Source organism: Pristiophorus japonicus, chromosome 14, assembly GCF_044704955.1.
Source record: "Pristiophorus japonicus isolate sPriJap1 chromosome 14, sPriJap1.hap1, whole genome shotgun sequence".
NCBI lineage: Eukaryota > Metazoa > Chordata > Chondrichthyes > Pristiophoridae > Pristiophorus > Pristiophorus japonicus.
The window spans coordinates 174371822-174394820 of record NC_091990.1 but is presented as its reverse complement, the minus strand read 5'-3'; the positions used below and the strand labels follow the sequence as shown (position 1 = coordinate 174394820).

At 47.5% G+C, this 22999-nt stretch overlaps 1 protein-coding gene across 3 annotated transcripts in view; it reads left to right on the top strand.

Moving 5' to 3' along the window:
* syt8 (synaptotagmin VIII) overlaps positions 1–22999 on the top strand; it is a 139798-nt gene that overhangs the window by 31170 nt on the left and 85629 nt on the right. The gene's annotated exons all lie outside the window — the stretch shown is intronic.

Sequence of the window (22999 nt, the reverse complement as noted above, 5' to 3'; positions counted from 1 at the left end):
CACCTGTGACAGGGACTGTGGCTCTCATATCGGACTGTTCAGCCACCTAAGGACTCATTTTAAGAGTGGAAGCAAGTCTTCCTCGATTCCGAGGGACTGTCTATGATGTGTGTGCTCTAATCCTCGAAAGCCCTTTTGACATTTGGATTGTAGCCACTGATCCAAACTGGCAAAGCTTCTTGAACGCCACTTCACTGCTCTCCTGCTGCCCTTCTAAGCAAGTCCAGCTCGTTCTGCAAACCACAGTTTATGAATACCTCGAGGCTAGCATTTTAAACATTTTTATTGGCTGTGTAACAGAATCCAAGAGATCTGAAACTGACCCACTGTCAGTTGGGATTCAACTGAACAGTTAATTCTGTAACACCATCGAAAGTACCTGTAAGTTTCCATGGTTGCCACCATTACTGTTGGGACAGGCAACTAAAGGCTCAATGGCCGTATTTCCATTTCATGTAGGATAATGAAATTGATTATCAGGACAAAAACTGTGGTTAACTGTACAACAATAATCTTATCATCATAGGCAGTCCCTCGAACGAGGATGACTTGCTTCCACACCAAAAGGAATGAGTTTGCAGATGTTTCAATGAAGGACCCGATATTCCAGTCCTGAACTCCAGGGTGGAAGATGCCTGTGGGTGGATTTTTTTAACGTGTGGTGGCCGTTGCACACCAGCCAGCACACGGGGCTTGACAGAGCTAGGTCTTGGTCCAGTGACAAGGGTTAACCAGGACGACTGGAGACCTGCTCTGCTGCACGGACCGAGTGCGCGCACATATCGCAGTGTGGGCTGGGCCCGTGCATATCGTAGTGTGGGCTGGCCCGTGCTGCCCCTGGGCCCTGGGCTCTTCTGGGCCCCGTATCCCATTTGCCGCACCTCCGCCACGATCGTTAAACATAAAGACAAAACCATTGTCAATGGTCCCCACTACAAACTCTGTCACCTCACCTCTAATTCGATCCCCCTCCCCGACCATTGTCTCAGACTGAACCAGTGTTTTCTTCCCTGAGCAGAGCACCTGACCCCATAACCTCCTTCAGATCTACAATTCCCCCATAATCCTCCGAATCTTGCCTTTTGTACACACCACCACTACCCCCACACGCCCCACTTCTACAATTTCCTCCTGCAACCCTTCCACCTCCGCTCCCGAAAACCCAGCTCTGTGACCATGTTTCTGCTTACTCCAACTATTATCTCCTCCTCTGGCTCAGCATCTACTTTGCCTGATTACACCTCTCGAGTGCTTATGGACATTTTTCTACGTAAAAGCCTCTATACAAGATGTAAGCTGTTGTTGCCTTCCTGGTGCCCCCAGCCTCCAAAGCATTTGATTGATCAGTTGGTCACACCTGCCACTCATCACCATAGGCAGTCCCTCGGAATCGAGGAAGACTGGCTTCCACTCTTAGCATGAGTTCTTAGGTGGCTGTACAGTCCAATACGAGAACCACAGTCTCTGTCACAGGTGGGCAACTATGGCGGTGCGGCGTTTCGGTCTGTCGTTGTTGGGGTTTTCCATGAAGGTCCTGATGTTCCAGGTCCCGAACTTCATGTTAGAGGAATGGAAGATGCCTGTGCGTGAGTTCTTTTAACGTAGGGTAGTCATTGCATACCGGCTACCACACGGGCTTAACTGAGCACGGTCTTGGTCCAGTGGCAAGGGGTTCCGAGACGACTGGAGACCAGGCTCTGCTGTATGGGCCTAGTTGCCTACGGCGAGATGTTGGCCGCAGGCTCAGCGCTGGGTAGTCGGCTTGTGAGTCAGTTTGAATGCACAACTGCTTTTCGGCAAGTGGTGCTCTGCAACACTGTGATCTGCTGCAGTCTGAGCATTTTGAGCATCAAACAGTATCCTGTGGAGACCAATGCAATTTGCCCTTCTCAAGCCAAATGCTGAAAAAACTAACAGAATTCCTGAAAGCAGGCTTTGGCAGACAGATGTGGCAAGTAATCTTTGTACACTGCATTCAGGTGGTGAGTTACACTAAATACTACATCTAAATAAATGCGAGTCAAAAAATGAACTGGCAACACCAAAAATGAGCGAATGAAGTCTAATTTCTCCACTATACTCTCGTTTTGCTTTTTAATATTTCAGTCTAAAGGATTTTGACTGTTCAGTGTGTGTGGGGTGGGGGGGCATTTGCAATAATTTGCATTCAGTGGAGGTGTTTGGGCCAACCACTGTTCACTGGGGTGACGCTGAGATTGATCAGGAGAGAGAGAGAGATTGGGACGATCCCAGCTCACGATGAGGGCAGGTCCTCTGCTCACTTGGAAGCGGTTGGTGGCGTGTGGGGGGGTGGGGCAGAGAGCAGTGGCAGGCACTCAGTGAACTTTGTGGCATCTCTGCCCGCACCCCCTCCCCCACCCCCGAAGTCGCCGTCTGACTGACTGTCTCCGTTGTGCGTTAGTTATAAACACAACAGTCAACCGCCTCGTTACCCCGAGCGCCTGCCTCGCCCTCCTGTACAGACAACACGGCAACATTGCAGGGCAATGTGTGGGTGTAGAGCAGGGCTGGTCCAGCCAGCACTGTGTATCTGGACTGCTGGTGCCTACCTCGCGTGTTTTGTGAGAAAAGGGTCACCTGAAAGCAGGCAGCCCTGAGCTAAAGCACTTGGGTACTGTCAGTGGGTGTCTGTTGCCAGCGGGGCAATGTCGGGACAGTTAAAGGCAGCATTGGTTTGCAATCTGGGCAGGGAGTTTTCACTTGCGATGGGTGTCGGTCTGCTTTAATTACATTCCTGTCTCGGGCTGTGAATTAATAGCGTTACTGTCGGTCCAACACAAGTGCACCAAAAAGGCAACGTACCGCAGGCGCTGGAAACACTCAGCAAGTTGGGCAACGTCTGTTGGGAAAGAAAAAGCGTGGATGGTTCAGGAGTAACACTTCGTCAGAATCCCTTGTGATCTAGTTAACAGCAGTCAGCATGGATGATGCAATGTACCTCAACTTCCAAAGGCTTTGATAAAGTTCCACACAAAAGGCTATTAATTAAACTTAAATATATGGGGATTCAGGGTCAACCTTGGGAATGGATAAGAAACTAGCTGGAAACAGTGTGTACTCATTAAAAGAGTTATGTCAGAGTGGAGAGGGGGTCGGGGGGGGGGGGGATGTGGGGGGGAGGGGGGTTCAATGCTGATAACACTACTGTTTCTAATTTACATAAATAACCTGGATTTAGAAACGCAATGTAAAGTAGTCAAATTTGAAGATGCCATCATTAATAGAGGAAGTAAAATTGGAGGAACCAGATCAGAAGTTACTGAGAGTTGGGACAAAATATGTAACGGGCAGAACAGTGGCAGAAAAAATTTATGGCAGAAACGTGTAAAATGCGAGATATAAGAAGGAACACGGGACAAAGTACGTACTTCATGAATGGTGTTGACATAGCTAAGTGAATGTGACCGTTGCCCTCCTGCACCAGCTTGAGCTGCACCTTGTAATAGCCTCCACGCTGCTCCCGGGGCCACCGCTTGCCGCTCCTTTTATGGCCCTGACCTGCCGCTGATGGTCTCTCGCAGGTCGGGGCCTCCACCTACCTACCTGCTCACCCACCCAAGTGCCTCCTGGTCGCCCCTCACCTGCCTGTGTGCCCTGAGCACTTTCCAATCCCTCTGCTGGATTGCCCGCTCTGAAAGCTTCACAGTCCATTTGCCTGTTTGCCTGCCAGCCATCAGTACTTCCTGCTCACCATGTGTACCTCCTGGTCTGCCTGGCCCGCTGAGTATTTCCCAGACCACCATCTCACTTTACCAACCACCTAGCCAAACATCTTGGTCAAAAATCTCAATAAAGGCATGAAGAAAATTGAAAATACAGCTGGAGGCCATAATGGGAATGTTCAGGTACTCGAGGAATGAACTCCTAAAGGTCTTTTCCCATCCCTGATTTTCATTATGTTCCCATGGCAACTCTGTAATCGAATGCAAAAGAGCTTTGATATGTAAATATATTGAAGTATGTCAATAATGAGTGCTAATCGTAAAAAGGATTTTTCAAACATTGTAGGTTTAAGCATAAAAATTTTAATTACGTCTTTGCATTAGCATTAGTGTTTAGCAAACTCTTTCCCTCGGTGCGGAGGCAATAGAGCCATGAGCTATATTTGTCACGACAACATCGGGTAAGTGACCTAATGATGGGTATTCACATTATTTATGTCATTAGATTTTGGACTTGTAAACAAACGAAATATCAAGCACTCGTTTTTAATACATGGAGCTACCCCATTTAACTGTTTTGTTTAGATGGTGTATGCAGCAGAGAATATGAAGGGCCGAATGGCCTACTCCTGCACTTATTTTCTATGTTTCTTAGGCTTGACATTCTGCAATCTTGCGCTTGGATTTGACATGGGTTTAAAAAGTTTAGAGACACATAAAATGAATGGGCAGCCTGCTCTGAATAGTCCAGTCAAAAACCATAATACGCCGTGTGGTGGCTAGTTTGCAACGGTCACCACACGTTAAAAAAATCCACGCGGAGGCATCTTCCACCCCTTCAATTGGAGTTCAGGACTGGAATATCAGGCCCTTTATTGAAACATCTGTGAGATCATGTGGAAGCATAGAAAATATATAGAAAATAGGTGCAGGAGTAGGCCATATGGCCCTTCGAGCCTGCACCACCACTCAATATGATCATGGTTGAAGCAAGTCATAAGAACATAAGAACATAAGAACATAAGAAATAGGAGCAGGAGTAGGCCATACGGCCCCTCGAGCCTGCTCCACCATTTAATACAATCATGGCTGATCCGATCATGGACTAAGGTCCACTTCCCTGCCCGCTCCCCATAACCCCTTAATCCCTTATCGTTTAAGAAACTGTCTATTTCTGTCTTAAATGTATTCAATGTCATGGCTTCCACAGCTCTCTGAGGCAGCGAATTCCACAGATTTACAACCCTCTGAGAGAAGAAATTTCTCCTCATCTCTGTTTTAAATGGGCGGTCCCTTATTCTAAGATTATGCCCTCTAGTTCTAGTCTCCCCCATCAGTGGAAACATCCTCTCTGCATCCACCTTGCCAAGCCCCCTCATAATCTCATATGGTTCGATAAGATCACCTCTCATTTTTCTGAATTCCAATGAGTAGAGGCCCAAACTACTCAACCTTTTCTCATCCTCGTTCGGGGGACCGCCTACGATGATGACTGCGGATGATGGAGATCTGAAATAAAAACAGAAAATGCTGGAAATACCTGCTGAGTCGTTCTCATATTTTCTGTTTTCATTTCAGTCAAAAGCCACGTTGGCTGGTTCAGCATGTTTGAGTTAAATCTAGATTTCCCATTTTTTTCTCTCCTACTCTTTTGAAAGTGATGACTCACACTGGGCCCCGGTTAACCTGGCACCAGTCACTCCCCATTACTGCCTCAAATCGTCATTCTTCATGTGTGAGATAGATAGTGAATGCGACAGGCTATCCGATCACTGTGCCGTCTTAGTTGAGCCTGATTCTGTTCTCATTTAACGGTGACAAGTGAAGTGAGTCACTGGATTATGATCAGAAACGGGAATCCTGATGGATTATTCCTTACATTTCTGAGGAAGGGTTTATACCCAAAATGTCAAATTTTGTTCTCGCTGCAGATACTGCCTGACCTGCTTTTTGATATTTGCAGAATTTTGCTTTGTGTTCAGATTTTTCCTCTCGCTAGCTCACAGGTACTGTGGTCAATTGTAGTAGTTATATTGATAAGGTCAGCAAACAAATGCAGAATGGGACTTGAACCTGTGGCCCGCCAAGTTTTTATGGGCTCAGTTCCTCACTTGGCAGTGAATTTACCAACTGGATTTGGGGGAGCGAGATTTCCTATTCAGTGTGCTGAGCTCACTTTGACTTAAAATGTACATAGCTGCCAGTGCTGATTTAATCCTGTGATTGAAAGGCTGCATTAGAGGGAGCGTCGTGCGGCAGCCCGGCCCGGAAATCGGCGTGGTCCCGGCCCGCAAGACCATCAGCAGGCCGGGGCCATCAGAGGGAGCAGCGTGATGGGGCATACCACTGCAGGGAGCAGCGCGTGCTGCTGCAGGAGGGCGACGGCTGCGAAGCCAGGTCGCTGATTGCAGTGCGGGCAGGCACAGCAGGAGGGGCGAAGGAGCGGCAAGAGTCCGTAGAGGGAAGTGACCGGGGCCCAGGAGAGGCGAGGGCCCAGGGGACAGCACGGGCCAGCCCACACTGGATATGTGTGCACGCTCTGTCCGTGCAGCAGAGCTGGTCTCCAGTCGTCTTGGTTAATCCTTGCCACTGGACCAATACCTAGCTCTGTCAAGCCCGTGTGGTGGCTGGTGTGCAATGGTCACCACAGGTTAAAAAAATCCACGCACAGGCATCTTCCACCCTTCAGGATGTAGTTCAGGACCTGGAATATTAGGTCCTTCATTGAAAGATCTGTGAACTCATCCCTTTTTGGCGTGGAAGCAAGTCATCCTCGCTTCGAGGGACTGCCTAAGGTGAATCCATGTGTACAGCCTTTTGTCAGGTGAGAGGAGCCCTTTAACAAAAGAGAATACGAGGCAGCAATTCAGCAATGACTCACCGCCTTGAAAAGAATCTTGGAAACTGAGCACACAACTAATTGAATAATCAGGCAAAGAAATATTTAAAGCATTTGTGAAATGCCAGAGGCACGGTAAATTACGTCTGACTGAAACAATGGTAACCATGGGTGGTGCTGAAACATACAACTTGTGTCCACGTAATTCCAACACCTCAGCTTTGGTTCAGTTTTGGTCTCAGTTTTGGTTAGTTAAAGCCTCTCCCACCTGAAGCTGATTTATTCTATTGCCTCAGCCTGTGTCAATATCCCTCTTTAAGCCTGCTTTTACTACCGTATTTATTCTTGTTAACCTGTGGAATTCTCTACCGCAGAGAGTTGTTGATGCCACTTCGTTAAATATATTCAAGAGGGTGTTAGATATGGCCCTTATGGCTAAAGGGATCAAGGGGTATGGAGAGAAAGCAGGAAAGGGTGACTGAGGGAATGGTCAGCCATGATCATATTGAATGTTGGTGCAGGCTCGAAGGGCTGAATGGCCTACTCCTGCACCTATTTTCTATGTTTCTATATTTCTATGTTTCTTAGCTCGAGCCCTGATTTTACTCAGCAGTATTTCAGCACTCGGCCGTTCTGGAATTATATTTTTAATGTTAAAGTAATGCCTGGGTGTTTGTTTGATAAGGTGGGGATAGGGTGGATGTATATGCAGCACTGTCCTGGCTGAAGTCCAGGAAGGGGTGGTAGCAAGAAGATTTGGAGACCTTCCGGGAAGAAGTTGGAAAAAAGGGTGCACAGGAAGGATCCAACAGGTTTCTTGGGTCAGTTGTCAAGGTAGGTTGAGGGATCATCAGCTCTTGGGTCACTGTATCTGCTGCACCCCAACTAGTCCTGTATCTGCTACACCCCAACTAGTCCTGTATCTGCTGCACCCCAACTAGTCCTGTATCTGCTGCACCCCAACTAGTCCTGTATCTGTTACACCCCAACTAGTCCTGTATCTGCTGCACCCCAACTCGTCCTGTATCTGCTGCACCCCAACTAGTCCTGTATCTGTTACACCCTAACTAGTCCTGTATCTGCTGCACCCCAACTAGTCCTGTATCTGCTACACCCCAACTAGTCCTGTATCTGTTACACCCCAACTAGTCCTGTATCTGCTACACCCCAACTAGTCCTGTATCTGCTGCACCCCAACTAGTCCTGTATCTGCTGCACCCCAACTAGTCCTGTATCTGTTACACCCCAACTAGTCCTGTATCTGCTGCACCCCAACTAGTCCTGTATCTGTTACACCCCAACTAGTCCTTGATCTGCTGCACCCCAACTAGTCCTGTATCTGTTACACCCCAACTAGTTCTGTATCTGCTGCACCCCAACTAGTCCTTGATCTGCTGCACCCCAACTAGTCCTGTATCTGCTGCACCACAACTAGTCCTGTATCTGTTACACCACAACTAGTCCTTGATCTGCTGCACCCCAACTAGTCCTTGATCTGCTGCACCCCAACTAGTCCTGTATCTGCCGCACCCCAACTAGTCCTGTATCTGCTGCACCCCAACTAGTCCTGTATCTGTTACACCCCAACTAGTCCTGTATCTGCTGCACCCCAACTAGTCCTGTATCTGTTACACCCCAACTAGTCCTGTATCTGTTACACCCCAACTAGTCCTGTATCTGTTGCACCCCAACTAGTCCTGTATCTGCTGCACCCCAACTAGTCCTGTATCTGTTACACCCCAACTAGTCCTTGATCTGCTGCACCCCAACTAGTGCTGTATCTGTTACACCCCAACTAGTCCTGTATCTGCTGCACCCCAACTAGTCCTGTATCTGTTACACCCCAACTAGTCCTGTATCTGCTGCACCCCAACTAGTCCTGTATCTACTGCACCCCAACTAGTCCTGTATCTGTTACACCCCAACTAGTCCTATATCTGCTGCACCCCAACTAGACCTGTATCTGTTACACCCCAACTAGTCCTATATCTGCTGCACCCCAACTAGACCTGTATCTGTTACACCCCAACTAGTCCTGTATCTGCTGCACCCCAAGTAGTCCTGTATCTGTTACACCCCAACTAGTCCTGTATCTGTTACACCCCAACTAGTCCTGTATCTGCTGAACCCCAACTAGTCCTGTATCTGTTACACCCCAACTAGTCCTGTATCTGTTACACCCCAACTAGTCCTGTATCTGCTGCATTCCAACTAGTCCTGTATCTGCTGCATTCCAACTAGTCCTGTATCTGTTACACCCCAACTAGTCCTGTATCTGTTACACCCCAACTAGTGCTGTATCGGTTACACCCCAACTAGTCCTGTATCTGCTGCATTCCAACTAGTCCTGTATCTGTTACACCCCAACTAGTCCTGTATCTGTTACAACCCAACTAGTCCTGTATCTGTTACACACGAACTAGTCCTGTATCTGTTACACCCCAACTAGTCCTGTATCTGTTACACCCCAACTAGTCCTGTATCTGTTACACCCCAACTAGTCCTGTATCTGCTGCACCCCAACTAGTCCTGTATCTGTTGCATTCCAACTAGTCCTGTGTCTGCTGCATTCCAACTAGTCCTGTATCTGTTACACCCAACTAGTCCTGTATCTTTTACACCCCAACTAGTCCTGTAAATGCTGCATTCCAACTAGTCCTGTATCTGTTACACCCCAACTAGTCCTGTATCTGTAACACCCCAATTAGTCCTGTATCTGTTACCGCCCAACTAGTCCTGTATCTGTTACACCGCAACTAGTCCTGTATCTGTTACACCGCAACTAGTCCTGTATCTGTTACACCCCAACTAGTCCTGTATCTGTTACACCCCAACTAGTCCTTGATCTGCTGCACCCCAACTAGTCCTGTATCTGCTGCACCCCAACTAGTCCTGTATCTGTTACACCCCAACTAGTCCTGTATCTGTCACACCCCAACTAGTCCTGTATCTGTTACACCCCAACTAGTCCTGTATCTGTTACACCCCAACTAGTCCTGTATCTGCTGAACCCCAACTAGTCCTGTATCTGCTGCACCCCAACTAGTCCTGTATCTGCTACACCCCAACTAGTCCTGTATCTGTCACACCCCAACTAGTCCTGTATCTGTTACACCCCAACTAGTGCTGTATCTGTTACACCCCAACTAGTCCTGTATCTGTTACAACCCAACTAGTGCTGTATCTGTGACACCCCAACTGGTGCTGTATCTGTTACACCCCAACTAGTCCTGTATCTGTTACACACGAACTAGTCCTGTATCTGTTACACCCCAAATAGTCCTGTATCTGTTACACCCCAACTAGTCCTGTATCTGCTGCACCCCAACTAGTCCTGTATCTGTTACACCCCAACTAGTGCTGTATCTGTTACACCCCAACTAGTCCTGTATCTGCTGCATTCCAACTAGTCCTGTATCTGCTGCATTCCAACTAGTCCTGTGTCTGCTGCATTCCAACTAGTCCTGTATCTGTTACCCCCAACTAGTCCTGTATCTGTTACACCCCAAACTAGTCCTGTATCTGCTGCATTCCAACTAGTCCTGTATCTGTTACACCCCAACTAGTCCTGTATCTGTAACACCCCAATTAGTCCTGTATCTGTTAGCGCCCAACTAGTCCTGTATCTGTTACACCGCAACTAGTCCTGTATCTGTTACACCGCAACTAGTCCTGTATCTGCTGCACCCCAACTAGTCCTGCATCTGTTACACCCCAACTAGTCCTGTATCTGTTACACCCCAACTAGTCCTGCATCTGTTACACCCCAACTAGTCCTGTATCTGCTGCACCCCAACTAGTCCTGCATCTGTTACACCCCAACTAGTCCTGTATCTGCTGCACCCCAACTAGTCCTGTATCTGTTACACCGCAACTAGTCCTGTATCTGCTGCACCCCAACTAGTCCTGTATCTGTTACACCCCAACTAGTCCTGCATCTGTTACACCGCAACTAGTCCTGTATCTGTTACACCCCAACTAGTCCTGTATCTGCTGCACCCCAACTAGTCCTGTATCTGTTACACCGCAACTAGTCCTGTATCTGCTGCACCCCAACTAGTCCTGTATCTGTTACACCCCAACTAGTCCTGTATCTGTTACACCGCAACTAGTCCTGTATCTGTTACACCGCAACTAGTCCTGTATCTGCTGCACCCCAACTAGTCCTGTATCTGTTACACCCCAACTAGTCCTGCATCTGTTACACCCCAACTAGTCCTGTATCTGCTGCACCCCAACTAGTCCTGTATCTGTTACACCCCAACTAGTCCTGTATCTGCTGCACCCCAACTAGTTCTGTATCTGCTGCAACCCAACTAGTCCTGTATCTGTTACACCCCAACTAGTCCTTGATCTGCTGCACCCCAACTAGTGCTGTATCTGTTACACCCCAACTAGTCCTGTATCTGCTGCACCCCAACTAGTCCTGTATCTACTGCACCCCAACTAGTCCTGTATCTGTTACACCCCAACTAGTCCTATATCTGCTGCACCCCAACTAGACCTGTATCTGTTACACCCCAACTAGTCCTGTATCTGTTACACCCCAACTAGTCCTGTATCTGCTGCACCCCAACTAGACCTGTATCTGTTACACCCCAACTAGTCCTGTATCTGTTACACCCCAACTAGTCCTGTATCTGCTGAACCCCAACTAGTCCTGTATCTGTTACACCCCAACTAGTCCTGTATCTGTTACACCCCAACTAGTCCTTTTATCTGCTGCATTCCAACTAGTCCTGTATCTGCTGCATTCCAACTAGTCCTGTATCTGTTACACCCCAACTAGTCCTGTATCTGTTACACCCCAACTAGTCCTGTATCTGTTACACCCCAACTAGTCCTGTATCTGTTACACCCCAACTAGTCCTGTATCTGCTGAACCCCAACTAGTCCTGTATCTGTTACACCCCAACTAGTCCTTTTATCTGCTGCATTCCAACTAGTCCTGTATCTGCTGCATTCCAACTAGTCCTGTATCTGATACACCCCAACTAGTCCTGTATCTGTTACAACCCAACTAGTCCTGTATCTGTTACACACGAACTAGTCCTGTATCTGTTACACCCCAACTAGTCCTGTATCTGTTACACCCCAACTAGTCCTGTATCTGTTACACCCCAACTAGTCCTGTATCTGCTGCACCCCAACTAGTCCTGTATCTGTTACACCCCAACTAGTCCTGTATCTGCTGCATTCCAACTAGTCCTGTGTCTGCTGCATTCCAACTAGTCCTGTATCTGTTACACCCAACTAGTCCTGTATCTTTTACACCCCAACTAGTCCTGTATCTGCTGCATTCCAACTAGTCCTGTATCTGTTACACCCCAACTAGTCCTGTATCTGTAACACCCCAATTAGTCCTGTATCTGTTACCGCCCAACTAGTCCTGTATCTGTTACACCGCAACTAGTCCTGTATCTGTTACACCGCAACTAGTCCTGTATCTGTTACACCCCAACTAGTCCTGTATCTGTTACACCCCAACTAGTCCTTGATCTGCTGCACCCCAACTAGTCCTGTATCTGCTGCACCCCAACTAGTCCTGTATCTGCTGCACCCCAACTAGTCCTGTATCTGCTACACCCCAACTAGTCCTGTATCTGTCACACCCCAACTAGTCCTGTATCTGTTACACCCCAACTAGTGCTGTATCTGTTACACCCCAACTAGTCCGGTATCTGCTGCATTCCAACTAGTCCTGTATCTGTTACACCCCAACTAGTCCTGTATCTGTTACACACGAACTAGTCCTGTATCTGTTACACCCCAACTAGTCCTGTATCTGTTACACACGAACTAGTCCTGTATCTGTTACACCGCAACTAGTCCTGTATCTGTTACACCGCAACTAGTCCTGTATCTGTTACACCCCAACTAGTCCTTGATCTGCTGCACCCCAACTAGTCCTGTATCTGCTACACCCCAACTAGTCCTGTATCTGTTACACCCCAACTAGTCCTGTATCTGTTACACCTCAACTAGTGCTGTATCTGTTACACCCCAACTAGTGCTGTATCTGTTACACCCCAACTAGTCCGGTATCTGCTGCATTCCAACTAGTCCTGTATCTGTTACACCCCAACTAGTCCTGTATCTGTTACACACGAACTAGTCCTGTATCTGTTACACCCCAACTAGTCCTGTATCTGTTACACCCCAACTAGTCCTGTATCTGTTACACCCCAACTAGTCCTGTATCTGCTGCACCCCAACTAGTCCTGTATCTGTTACACCCCAACTAGTGCTGTATCTGTTACACCCCAACTAGTCCTGTATCTGTTATACCCCAACTAGTCCTGTATCTGTTACACCCCAACTAGTGCTGTATCTGTTACACCCCAACTAGTCCTGTATCTGCTGCATTCCAACTAGTCCTGCATCTGCTGCATTCCAACTAGTCCTGCATCTGCTGCATTCCAACTAGTCCTGTGTCTGCTGCATTCCAACTAGTCCTGTATCTGTTACACCCCAAACTAGTCCTGTATCTGCTGCATTCCAACTAGTCCTGTATCTGTTACACCCCAACTAGTCCTGTATCTGTAACACCCCAATTAGTCCTGTATCTGTTAGCGCCCAACTAGTCCTGTATCTGTTACACCCAACTAGTCCTGTATCTGATGCACCCCAACTAGTCCTTTATCTGCTGCACCCCAACTAGTCCTGTATCTGCTGCACGCCAACTAGTCCTGTATCTGTTACACCCCAACTAGTCCTGTATCTGCTGCACCCCAACTAGTCCTGTATCTGTTACACCCCAACTAGTCCTGTATCTGTTACACCCCAACTAGTCCTGTATCTGCTGCACCCCAACTAGTCCTGTATCTGTTACACCCCAACTAGTCCTGTATCTGTTACACCCCAACTAGTCCTTGATCTGCTGCACCCCAACTAGTCCTGTGTCTGCTGCACCCCAACTAGTCCTGTATCTGCTGCACCCCAACTAGTCCTGTATCTGCTACACCCCAACTAGTCCTGTATCTGTTACACCCCAACTAGTCCTGTATCTGTTACACCCCAACTAGTCCTGTATCTGTTACACCCCAACTAGTCCTTGATCTGCTGCACCCCAACTAGTCCTGTATCTGTTACACCCCAACTAGTCCTGTATCTGCTGCACCCCAACTAGTCCTTGATGTGCTGCACCCCAACTAGTCCTGTATCTGTTACACCCCAACTAATCATGTATCTGTTACACCCCAAATAGTCCTGTATCTGCTGCACCACAACTAGTCCTGTATCTGTTACACCGCAACTAGTCCTGTATCTGTTGCATTCCAACTAGTCCTGTATCTGTTACACCCCAACTAGTCCTGTATCTGTTACACCGCAACTAGTCCTGTATCTGTTGCATTCCAACTAGTCCTGTATCTGTTACACCCCAACTAGTCCTGTATCTGTAACACCCCAATTAGTCCTGTATCTGCTGCATTCCAACTAGTCCTGTATCTGTTACACCCCAACTAGTCCTGTATCTGTTACACCCCAACTAGTCCTGTATCTGCTGCATTCCAACTAGTCCTATATCTGCTGCACCCCAACTAGTCCTGTATCTGTAACACCCCAATTAGTCCTGTATCTGCTGCATTCCAACTAGTCCTGTATCTGTTACACCCCAACTAGTCCTGTATCTGTTACACCCCAACTAGTCCTGTATCTGCTGCATTCCAACTAGTCCTGTATCTGCTGCATTCCAACTAGTCCTGTATCTGCTGCATTCCAACTAGTCCTGTATCTGTTCCACCCCAACTAGTCCTATATCTGCTGCACCCCAACTAGTCCTGTATCTGTTACACCCCAACTAGTCCTGTATCTGTTACACCCCAACTAGTCCTGTATCTGTTACACCCCAACTAGTCCTGTATCTGCTGCATTCCAACTAGTCCTGTATCTGTTACACCCCAACTAGTCCTGTATCTGTTACACCCCAACTAGTCCTGTATCTGCTGCATTCCAACTAGTCCTGTATCTGCTGCATTCCAACTAGTCCTGTATCTGCTGCATTCCAACTAGTCCTGTATCTGTTACACCCCAACTAGTCCTGTATCTGTTACACCCCAACTAGTCCTGTATCTGCTGCATTCCAACTAGTCCTGTATCTGCTGCATTCCAACTAGTCCTGTATCTGTTCCACCCCAACTAGTCCTATATCTGCTGCACCCCAACTAGTCCTGTATCTGTTACACCCCAACTAGTCCTGTATCTGTTACACCCCAACTAGTCCTGTATCTGTTGCACCCCAACTAGTCCTGTATCTGTTACACCCAACTAGTCCTGTATCTGCTGCACCCCAACTAGTCCTGTATCTTCTGCACCCCAACTAGTCCTGTATCTGTTACACACGAACTAGTCCTGTATCTGCTGCACCCCAACTAGTCCTATATCTGTTACACCCCAACTAGTCCTGTATCTGTTACACCCCAACTAGTCCTGTATCTGTTACACCCCAACTAGTCCTGTATCTGTTGCACCCCAACTAGTCCTGCATCTGTTACACCCCAACTAGTCCTGTATCTGATGCACCCCAACTCGTCCTGTATCTGCTGCACCCCAACTAGTCCTGTATCTGTTACACCCCAACTAGTCCTGTATCTGTTACACCCCAACTAGTCCTGTATCTGCTGCACCCCAACTAGTCCTGTATCTGTTACACCCCAACTAGTCCTGTATCTGTTGCATTCCAACTAGTCCTGTATCTGTTACACCCCAACTAGTCCTGTATCTGTTACACCCCAACTAGTCCTGTATCTGCTGCACCCCAACTAGTCCTGTATCTGTTACACCCCAACTAGTCCTGTATCTGTTGCATTCCAACTAGTCCTGTATCTTTTACACCCCAACTAGTCCTGTATCTGTTCCACCCCAACTAGTCCTGTATCTGTTAAACCCCAACTAGTCCTGTATCTGCTGCATTCCAACTAGTCCTGTTTCTGTTCCACCCCAACTAGTCCTGCATCTGTTAAACCCCAACTAGTCCTGTATCTGCTGCACCCCAACTAGTCCTGTATCTGCTACACCCCAACTAGTCCTGTATCTGTCACACCCCAACTAGTCCTGTATCTGTTACACCCCAACTAGTGCTGTATCTGTTACACCCCAACTAGTCCGGTATCTGCTGCATTCCAACTAGTCCTGTATCTGTTACACCCCAACTAGTCCTGTATCTGTTACACACGAACTAGTCCTGTATCTGTTACACCCCAACTAGTCCTGTATCTGTTACACACGAACTAGTCCTGTATCTGTTACACCGCAACTAGTCCTGTATCTGTTACACCGCAACTAGTCCTGTATCTGTTACACCCCAACTAGTCCTTGATCTGCTGCACCCCAACTAGTCCTGTATCTGCTACACCCCAACTAGTCCTGTATCTGTTACACCCCAACTAGTCCTGTATCTGTTACACCTCAACTAGTGCTGTATCTGTTACACCCCAACTAGTGCTGTATCTGTTACACCCCAACTAGTCCGGTATCTGCTGCATTCCAACTAGTCCTGTATCTGTTACACCCCAACTAGTCCTGTATCTGTTACACACGAACTAGTCCTGTATCTGTTACACCCCAACTAGTCCTGTATCTGTTACACCCCAACTAGTCCTGTATCTGTTACACCCCAACTAGTCCTGTATCTGCTGCACCCCAACTAGTCCTGTATCTGTTACACCCCAACTAGTGCTGTATCTGTTACACCCCAACTAGTCCTGTATCTGTTATACCCCAACTAGTCCTGTATCTGTTACACCCCAACTAGTGCTGTATCTGTTACACCCCAACTAGTCCTGTATCTGCTGCATTCCAACTAGTCCTGCATCTGCTGCATTCCAACTAGTCCTGCATCTGCTGCATTCCAACTAGTCCTGTGTCTGCTGCATTCCAACTAGTCCTGTATCTGTTACACCCCAAACTAGTCCTGTATCTGCTGCATTCCAACTAGTCCTGTATCTGTTACACCCCAACTAGTCCTGTATCTGTAACACCCCAATTAGTCCTGTATCTGTTAGCGCCCAACTAGTCCTGTATCTGTTACACCCAACTAGTCCTGTATCTGATGCACCCCAACTAGTCCTTTATCTGCTGCACCCCAACTAGTCCTGTATCTGCTGCACGCCAACTAGTCCTGTATCTGTTACACCCCAACTAGTCCTGTATCTGCTGCACCCCAACTAGTCCTGTATCTGTTACACCCCAACTAGTCCTGTATCTGTTACACCCCAACTAGTCCTGTATCTGCTGCACCCCAACTAGTCCTGTATCTGTTACACCCCAACTAGTCCTGTATCTGTTACACCCCAACTAGTCCTTGATCTGCTGCACCCCAACTAGTCCTGTGTCTGCTGCACCCCAACTAGTCCTGTATCTGCTGCACCCCAACTAGTCCTGTATCTGCTACACCCCAACTAGTCCTGTATCTGTTACACCCCAACTAGTCCTGTATCTGTTACACCCCAACTAGTCCTGTATCTGTTACACCCCAACTAGTCCTTGATCTGCTGCACCCCAACTAGTCCTGTATCTGTTACACCCCAACTAGTCCTGTATCTGCTGCACCCCAACTAGTCCTTGATGTGCTGCACCCCAACTAGTCCTGTATCTGTTACACCCCAACTAATCATGTATCTGTTACACCCCAAATAGTCCTGTATCTGCTGCACCACAACTAGTCCTGTATCTGTTACACCGCAACTAGTCCTGTATCTGTTGCATTCCAACTAGTCCTGTATCTGTTACACCCCAACTAGTCCTGTATCTGTTACACCGCAACTAGTCCTGTATCTGTTGCATTCCAACTAGTCCTGTATCTGTTACACCCCAACAAGTCCTGTATCTGTAACACCCCAATTAGTCCTGTATCTGCTGCATTCCAACTAGTCCTGTATCTGTTACACCCCAACTAGTCCTGTATCTGTTACACCCCAACTAGTCCTGTATCTGCTGCATTCCAACTAGTCCTATATCTGCTGCACCCCAACTAGTCCTGTATCTGTAACACCCCAATTAGTCCTGTATCTGCTGCATTCCAACTAGTCCTGTATCTGTTACACCCCAACTAGTCCTGTATCTGTTACACCCCAACTAGTCCTGTATCTGCTGCATTCCAACTAGTCCTGTATCTGCTGCATTCCAACTAGTCCTGTATCTGCTGCATTCCAACTAGTCCTGTATCTGTTCCACCCCAACTAGTCCTGTATCTGTTACACCCCAACTAGTGCTGTATCTGTTACACCCCAACTAGTCCTGTATCTGCTGCATTCCAACTAGTCCTGCATCTGCTGCATTCCAACTAGTCCTGCATCTGCTGCATTCCAACTAGTCCTGTGTCTGCTGCATTCCAACTAGTCCTGTATCTGTTACACCCCAAACTAGTCCTGTATCTGCTGCATTCCAACTAGTCCTGTATCTGTTACACCCCAACTAGTCCTGTATCTGTAACACCCCAATTAGTCCTGTATCTGTTAGCGCCCAACTAGTCCTGTATCTGTTACACCCAACTAGTCCTGTATCTGATGCACCCCAACTAGTCCTTTATCTGCTGCACCCCAACTAGTCCTGTATCTGCTGCACGCCAACTAGTCCTGTATCTGTTACACCCCAACTAGTCCTGTATCTGCTGCACCCCAACTAGTCCTGTATCTGTTACACCCCAACTAGTCCTGTATCTGTTACACCCCAACTAGTCCTGTATCTGCTGCACCCCAACTAGTCCTGTATCTGTTACACCCCAACTAGTCCTGTATCTGTTACACCCCAACTAGTCCTTGATCTGCTGCACCCCAACTAGTCCTGTGTCTGCTGCACCCCAACTAGTCCTGTATCTGCTGCACCCCAACTAGTCCTGTATCTGCTACACCCCAACTAGTCCTGTATCTGTTACACCCCAACTAGTCCTGTATCTGTTACACCCCAACTAGTCCTGTATCTGTTACACCCCAACTAGTCCTTGATCTGCTGCACCCCAACTAGTCCTGTATCTGTTACACCCCAACTAGTCCTGTATCTGCTGCACCCCAACTAGTCCTTGATGTGCTGCACCCCAACTAGTCCTGTATCTGTTACACCCCAACTAATCATGTATCTGTTACACCCCAAATAGTCCTGTATCTGCTGCACCACAACTAGTCCTGTATCTGTTACACCGCAACTAGTCCTGTATCTGTTGCATTCCAACTAGTCCTGTATCTGTTACACCCCAACTAGTCCTGTATCTGTTACACCGCAACTAGTCCTGTATCTGTTGCATTCCAACTAGTCCTGTATCTGTTACACCCCAACTAGTCCTGTATCTGTAACACCCCAATTAGTCCTGTATCTGCTGCATTCCAACTAGTCCTGTATCTGTTACACCCCAACTAGTCCTGTATCTGTTACACCCCAACTAGTCCTGTATCTGCTGCATTCCAACTAGTCCTATATCTGCTGCACCCCAACTAGTCCTGTATCTGTAACACCCCAATTAGTCCTGTATCTGCTGCATTCCAACTAGTCCTGTATCTGTTACACCCCAACTAGTCCTGTATCTGTTACACCCCAACTAGTCCTGTATCTGCTGCATTCCAACTAGTCCTGTATCTGCTGCATTCCAACTAGTCCTGTATCTGCTGCATTCCAACTAGTCCTGTATCTGTTCCACCCCAACTAGTCCTATATCTGCTGCACCCCAACTAGTCCTGTATCTGTTACACCCCAACTAGTCCTGTATCTGTTACACCCCAACTAGTCCTGTATCTGTTACACCCCAACTAGTCCTGTATCTGTTACACCCCAACTAGTCCTGTATCTGCTGCATTCCAACTAGTCCTGTATCTGTTACACCCCAACTAGTCCTGTATCTGTTACACCCCAACTAGTCCTGTATCTGCTGCATTCCAACTAGTCCTGTATCTGCTGCATTCCAACTAGTCCTGTATCTGCTGCATTCCAACTAGTCCTGTATCTGTTACACCCCAACTAGTCCTGTATCTGTTACACCCCAACTAGTCCTGTATCTGCTGCATTCCAACTAGTCCTGTATCTGCTGCATTCCAACTAGTCCTGTATCTGTTCCACCCCAACTAGTCCTATATCTGCTGCACCCCAACTAGTCCTGTATCTGTTACACCCCAACTAGTCCTGTATCTGTTACACCCCAACTAGTCCTGTATCTGTTGCACCCCAACTAGTCCTGTATCTGTTACACCCAACTAGTCCTGTATCTGCTGCACCCCAACTAGTCCTGTATCTTCTGCACCCCAACTAGTCCTGTATCTGTTACACACGAACTAGTCCTGTATCTGCTGCACCCCAACTAGTCCTATATCTGTTACACCCCAACTAGTCCTGTATCTGTTACACCCCAACTAGTCCTGTATCTGTTACACCCCAACTAGTCCTGTATCTGTTGCACCCCAACTAGTCCTGCATCTGTTACACCCCAACTAGTCCTGTATCTGATGCACCCCAACTCGTCCTGTATCTGCTGCACCCCAACTAGTCCTGTATCTGTTACACCCCAACTAGTCCTGTATCTGTTACACCCCAACTAGTCCTGTATCTGCTGCACCCCAACTAGTCCTGTATCTGTTACACCCCAACTAGTCCTGTATCTGTTGCATTCCAACTAGTCCTGTATCTGTTACACCCCAACTAGTCCTGTATCTGTTACACCCCAACTAGTCCTGTATCTGCTGCACCCCAACTAGTCCTGTATCTGTTACACCCCAACTAGTCCTGTATCTGTTGCATTCCAACTAGTCCTGTATCTTTTACACCCCAACTAGTCCTGTATCTGTTCCACCCCAACTAGTCCTGTATCTGTTAAACCCCAACTAGTCCTGTATCTGCTGCATTCCAACTAGTCCTGTTTCTGTTCCACCCCAACTAGTCCTGCATCTGTTAAACCCCAACTAGTCCTGTATCTGCTGCATTCCAACTAGTCCTGTATCTGTTCCACCCCAACTAGTCCTGTTTCTGTTCCACCCCAACTAGTCCTGCATCTGTTACACCCCAACTAGTCCTGTATCTGTTACACCCCAACTAGTCCTGTATCTGCTGCATTCCAACTAGTCCTGTATCTGTTCCACCCTAACTAGTCCTGTATCTGTTACACCCCAACTAGTCCTGTATCTACTGCATTCCAACTAGTCCTGTATCTGTTACACCCCAACTAGTCCTGTATCTGCTGCACCCCAACTCGTCCTGTATCTGTTAAACTCGAACTAGTCCTGTATCTGTTACACCCCAACTAGACCTGTATCTGCTGCACCCCAACTCGTCCTGTATCTGTTAAACCCGAACTAGTCCTGTATCTGTTACACCCCAACTAGTTCTGTATCTGTTACTCACGAACTAGTCCTGTATCTGTTACACCCCAACTCGTCCTGTATCTGTTACACCCCAACTAGTCCTGTATCTGCTGTATCCCAACTCGTCCTGTAACTGTTACACCCCAACTAGTCCTGTATATGCTGCACCCCAACTAGTCCTGTATCTGCTGCACCCCAACTCGTCCTGTATCTGTTACACCCCAACTAGTCCTGTATCTGCTGCACCCCAACTAGTCCTGTATCTGTTACACCCCAACTAGTCCTGTATCTGTTGCATTCCAACTAGTCCTGTATCTTTTACACCCCAACTAGTCCTGTATCTGTTCCACCCCAACTAGTCCTGTATCTGTTAAACCCCAACTAGTCCTGTATCTGCTGCATTCCAACTAGTTCTGTATCTGTTACACACGAACTAGTCCTGTTTCTGTTCCACCCCAACTAGTCCTGCATCTGTTACACCCCAACTAGTCCTGTATCTGCTGCATTCCAACTAGTCCTGTATCTGTTCCACCCTAACTAGTCCTGTATCTGTTACACCCCAACTAGTCCTGTATCTACTGCATTCCAACTAGTCCTGTATCTGTTACACCCCAACTAGTCCTGTATCTGCTGCACCCCAACTCGTCCTGTATCTGTTAAACCCGAACTAGTCCTGTATCTGTTACACCCCAACTAGTTCTGTATCTGTTACTCACGAACTAGTCCTGTATCTGTTACACCCCAACTCGTCCTGTATCTGTTACACCCCAACTAGTGCTGTATCTGTTACACCCCAACTAGTGCTGTATCTGTTACACCCCAACTCGTCCTGTATCTGTTACACCCCAACTAGTCCTGTATCTGCTGTATCCCAACTCGTCCTGTAACTGTTACACCCCAACTAGTCCTGTATCTGCTGCACCCCAACTAGTCCTGTATCTGCTGCACCCCAACTAGTCCTGTATCTGCTGCACCCCAACTCGTCCTGTATCTGTTACACCCCAACTACTCCTGTATCTGTTACACATGAACTAGTCCTGTATCTGTTACACCCCAACTAGTCCTGCATCTGTTACACCCCAACTAGTCCTTTATCTGTTACACATGAACTAGTCCTGTATCTGTTACACCCCAACTAGTCCTGTATCTGTTACACCCCAACTAGTCCTGTATCTGTTACACACGAACTAGTCCTGTATCTGTTACACCTCATCTAGTTCTGTATCTGTTACACCCCAACTAGTCCTGTATCTGTTACTCATGAACTAGTCCTGTATCTGTTACACACGAACTCGTCCTGTATCTGTTACACCCCAACTAGTCCTGTATCTGTTACTCATGAACTAGTCCTGTATCTGTTACACCCAACTAGTCCTGTATCTGTTACACACGAACTAGTCCTGTATCTGTTACACCCCAACTAGTCCTGTATCTGTTACACATGAACTAGTTCTGTATCTGTTACACCCCAACTAGTCCTGTATCTGTTACACCCCAACTAGTCCTGTATCAGTTACACACGAACTAGTCCTGTATCTGTTACACCCCAACTAGTCCTGTATCTGTTACACCCCAACTAGTTCTGTATCTGTTACACCCCAACTAGTCCTGTATCTGTTACTCACGAACTAGTCCTGTATCTGTTACACCCGAACTAGTCCTGTATCTGTTACACACGAACTAGTCCTGTATCTGTTACACCTCAACTAGTCCTGTATCTGTTACACCCCAACTAGTCCTGTATCTGTTACTCATGAACTAGTCCTGTATCTGTTACACACGAACTCGTCCTGTATCTGTTACACCCCAACTAGTCCTGTATCTGTTACTCATGAACTAGTCCTGTATCTGTTACACCCAACTAGTCCTGTATCTGTTACACACGAACTAGTCCTGTATCTGTTACACCCCAACTAGTCCTGTATCTGTTACATCCCTACAAGTCCTGTATCTCTTACACACGAACTAGTCCTGTATCTGTTACACCCCAACTAGCCCTGTATCTGTTACACACGAACTAGTCCTGTATCTGTTACACACGAACTAGTCCTGTATCTGTTACACCCCAACTCGTCCTGTATCTGTTACACACGAACTGGTCCTGTATCTGTTACACCCGAACTAGTCCTGTATCTGTTACACCCCAACTAGTCCTGTATCTGTTACACCCCAACTAGTCCTGTATCTGTTACACC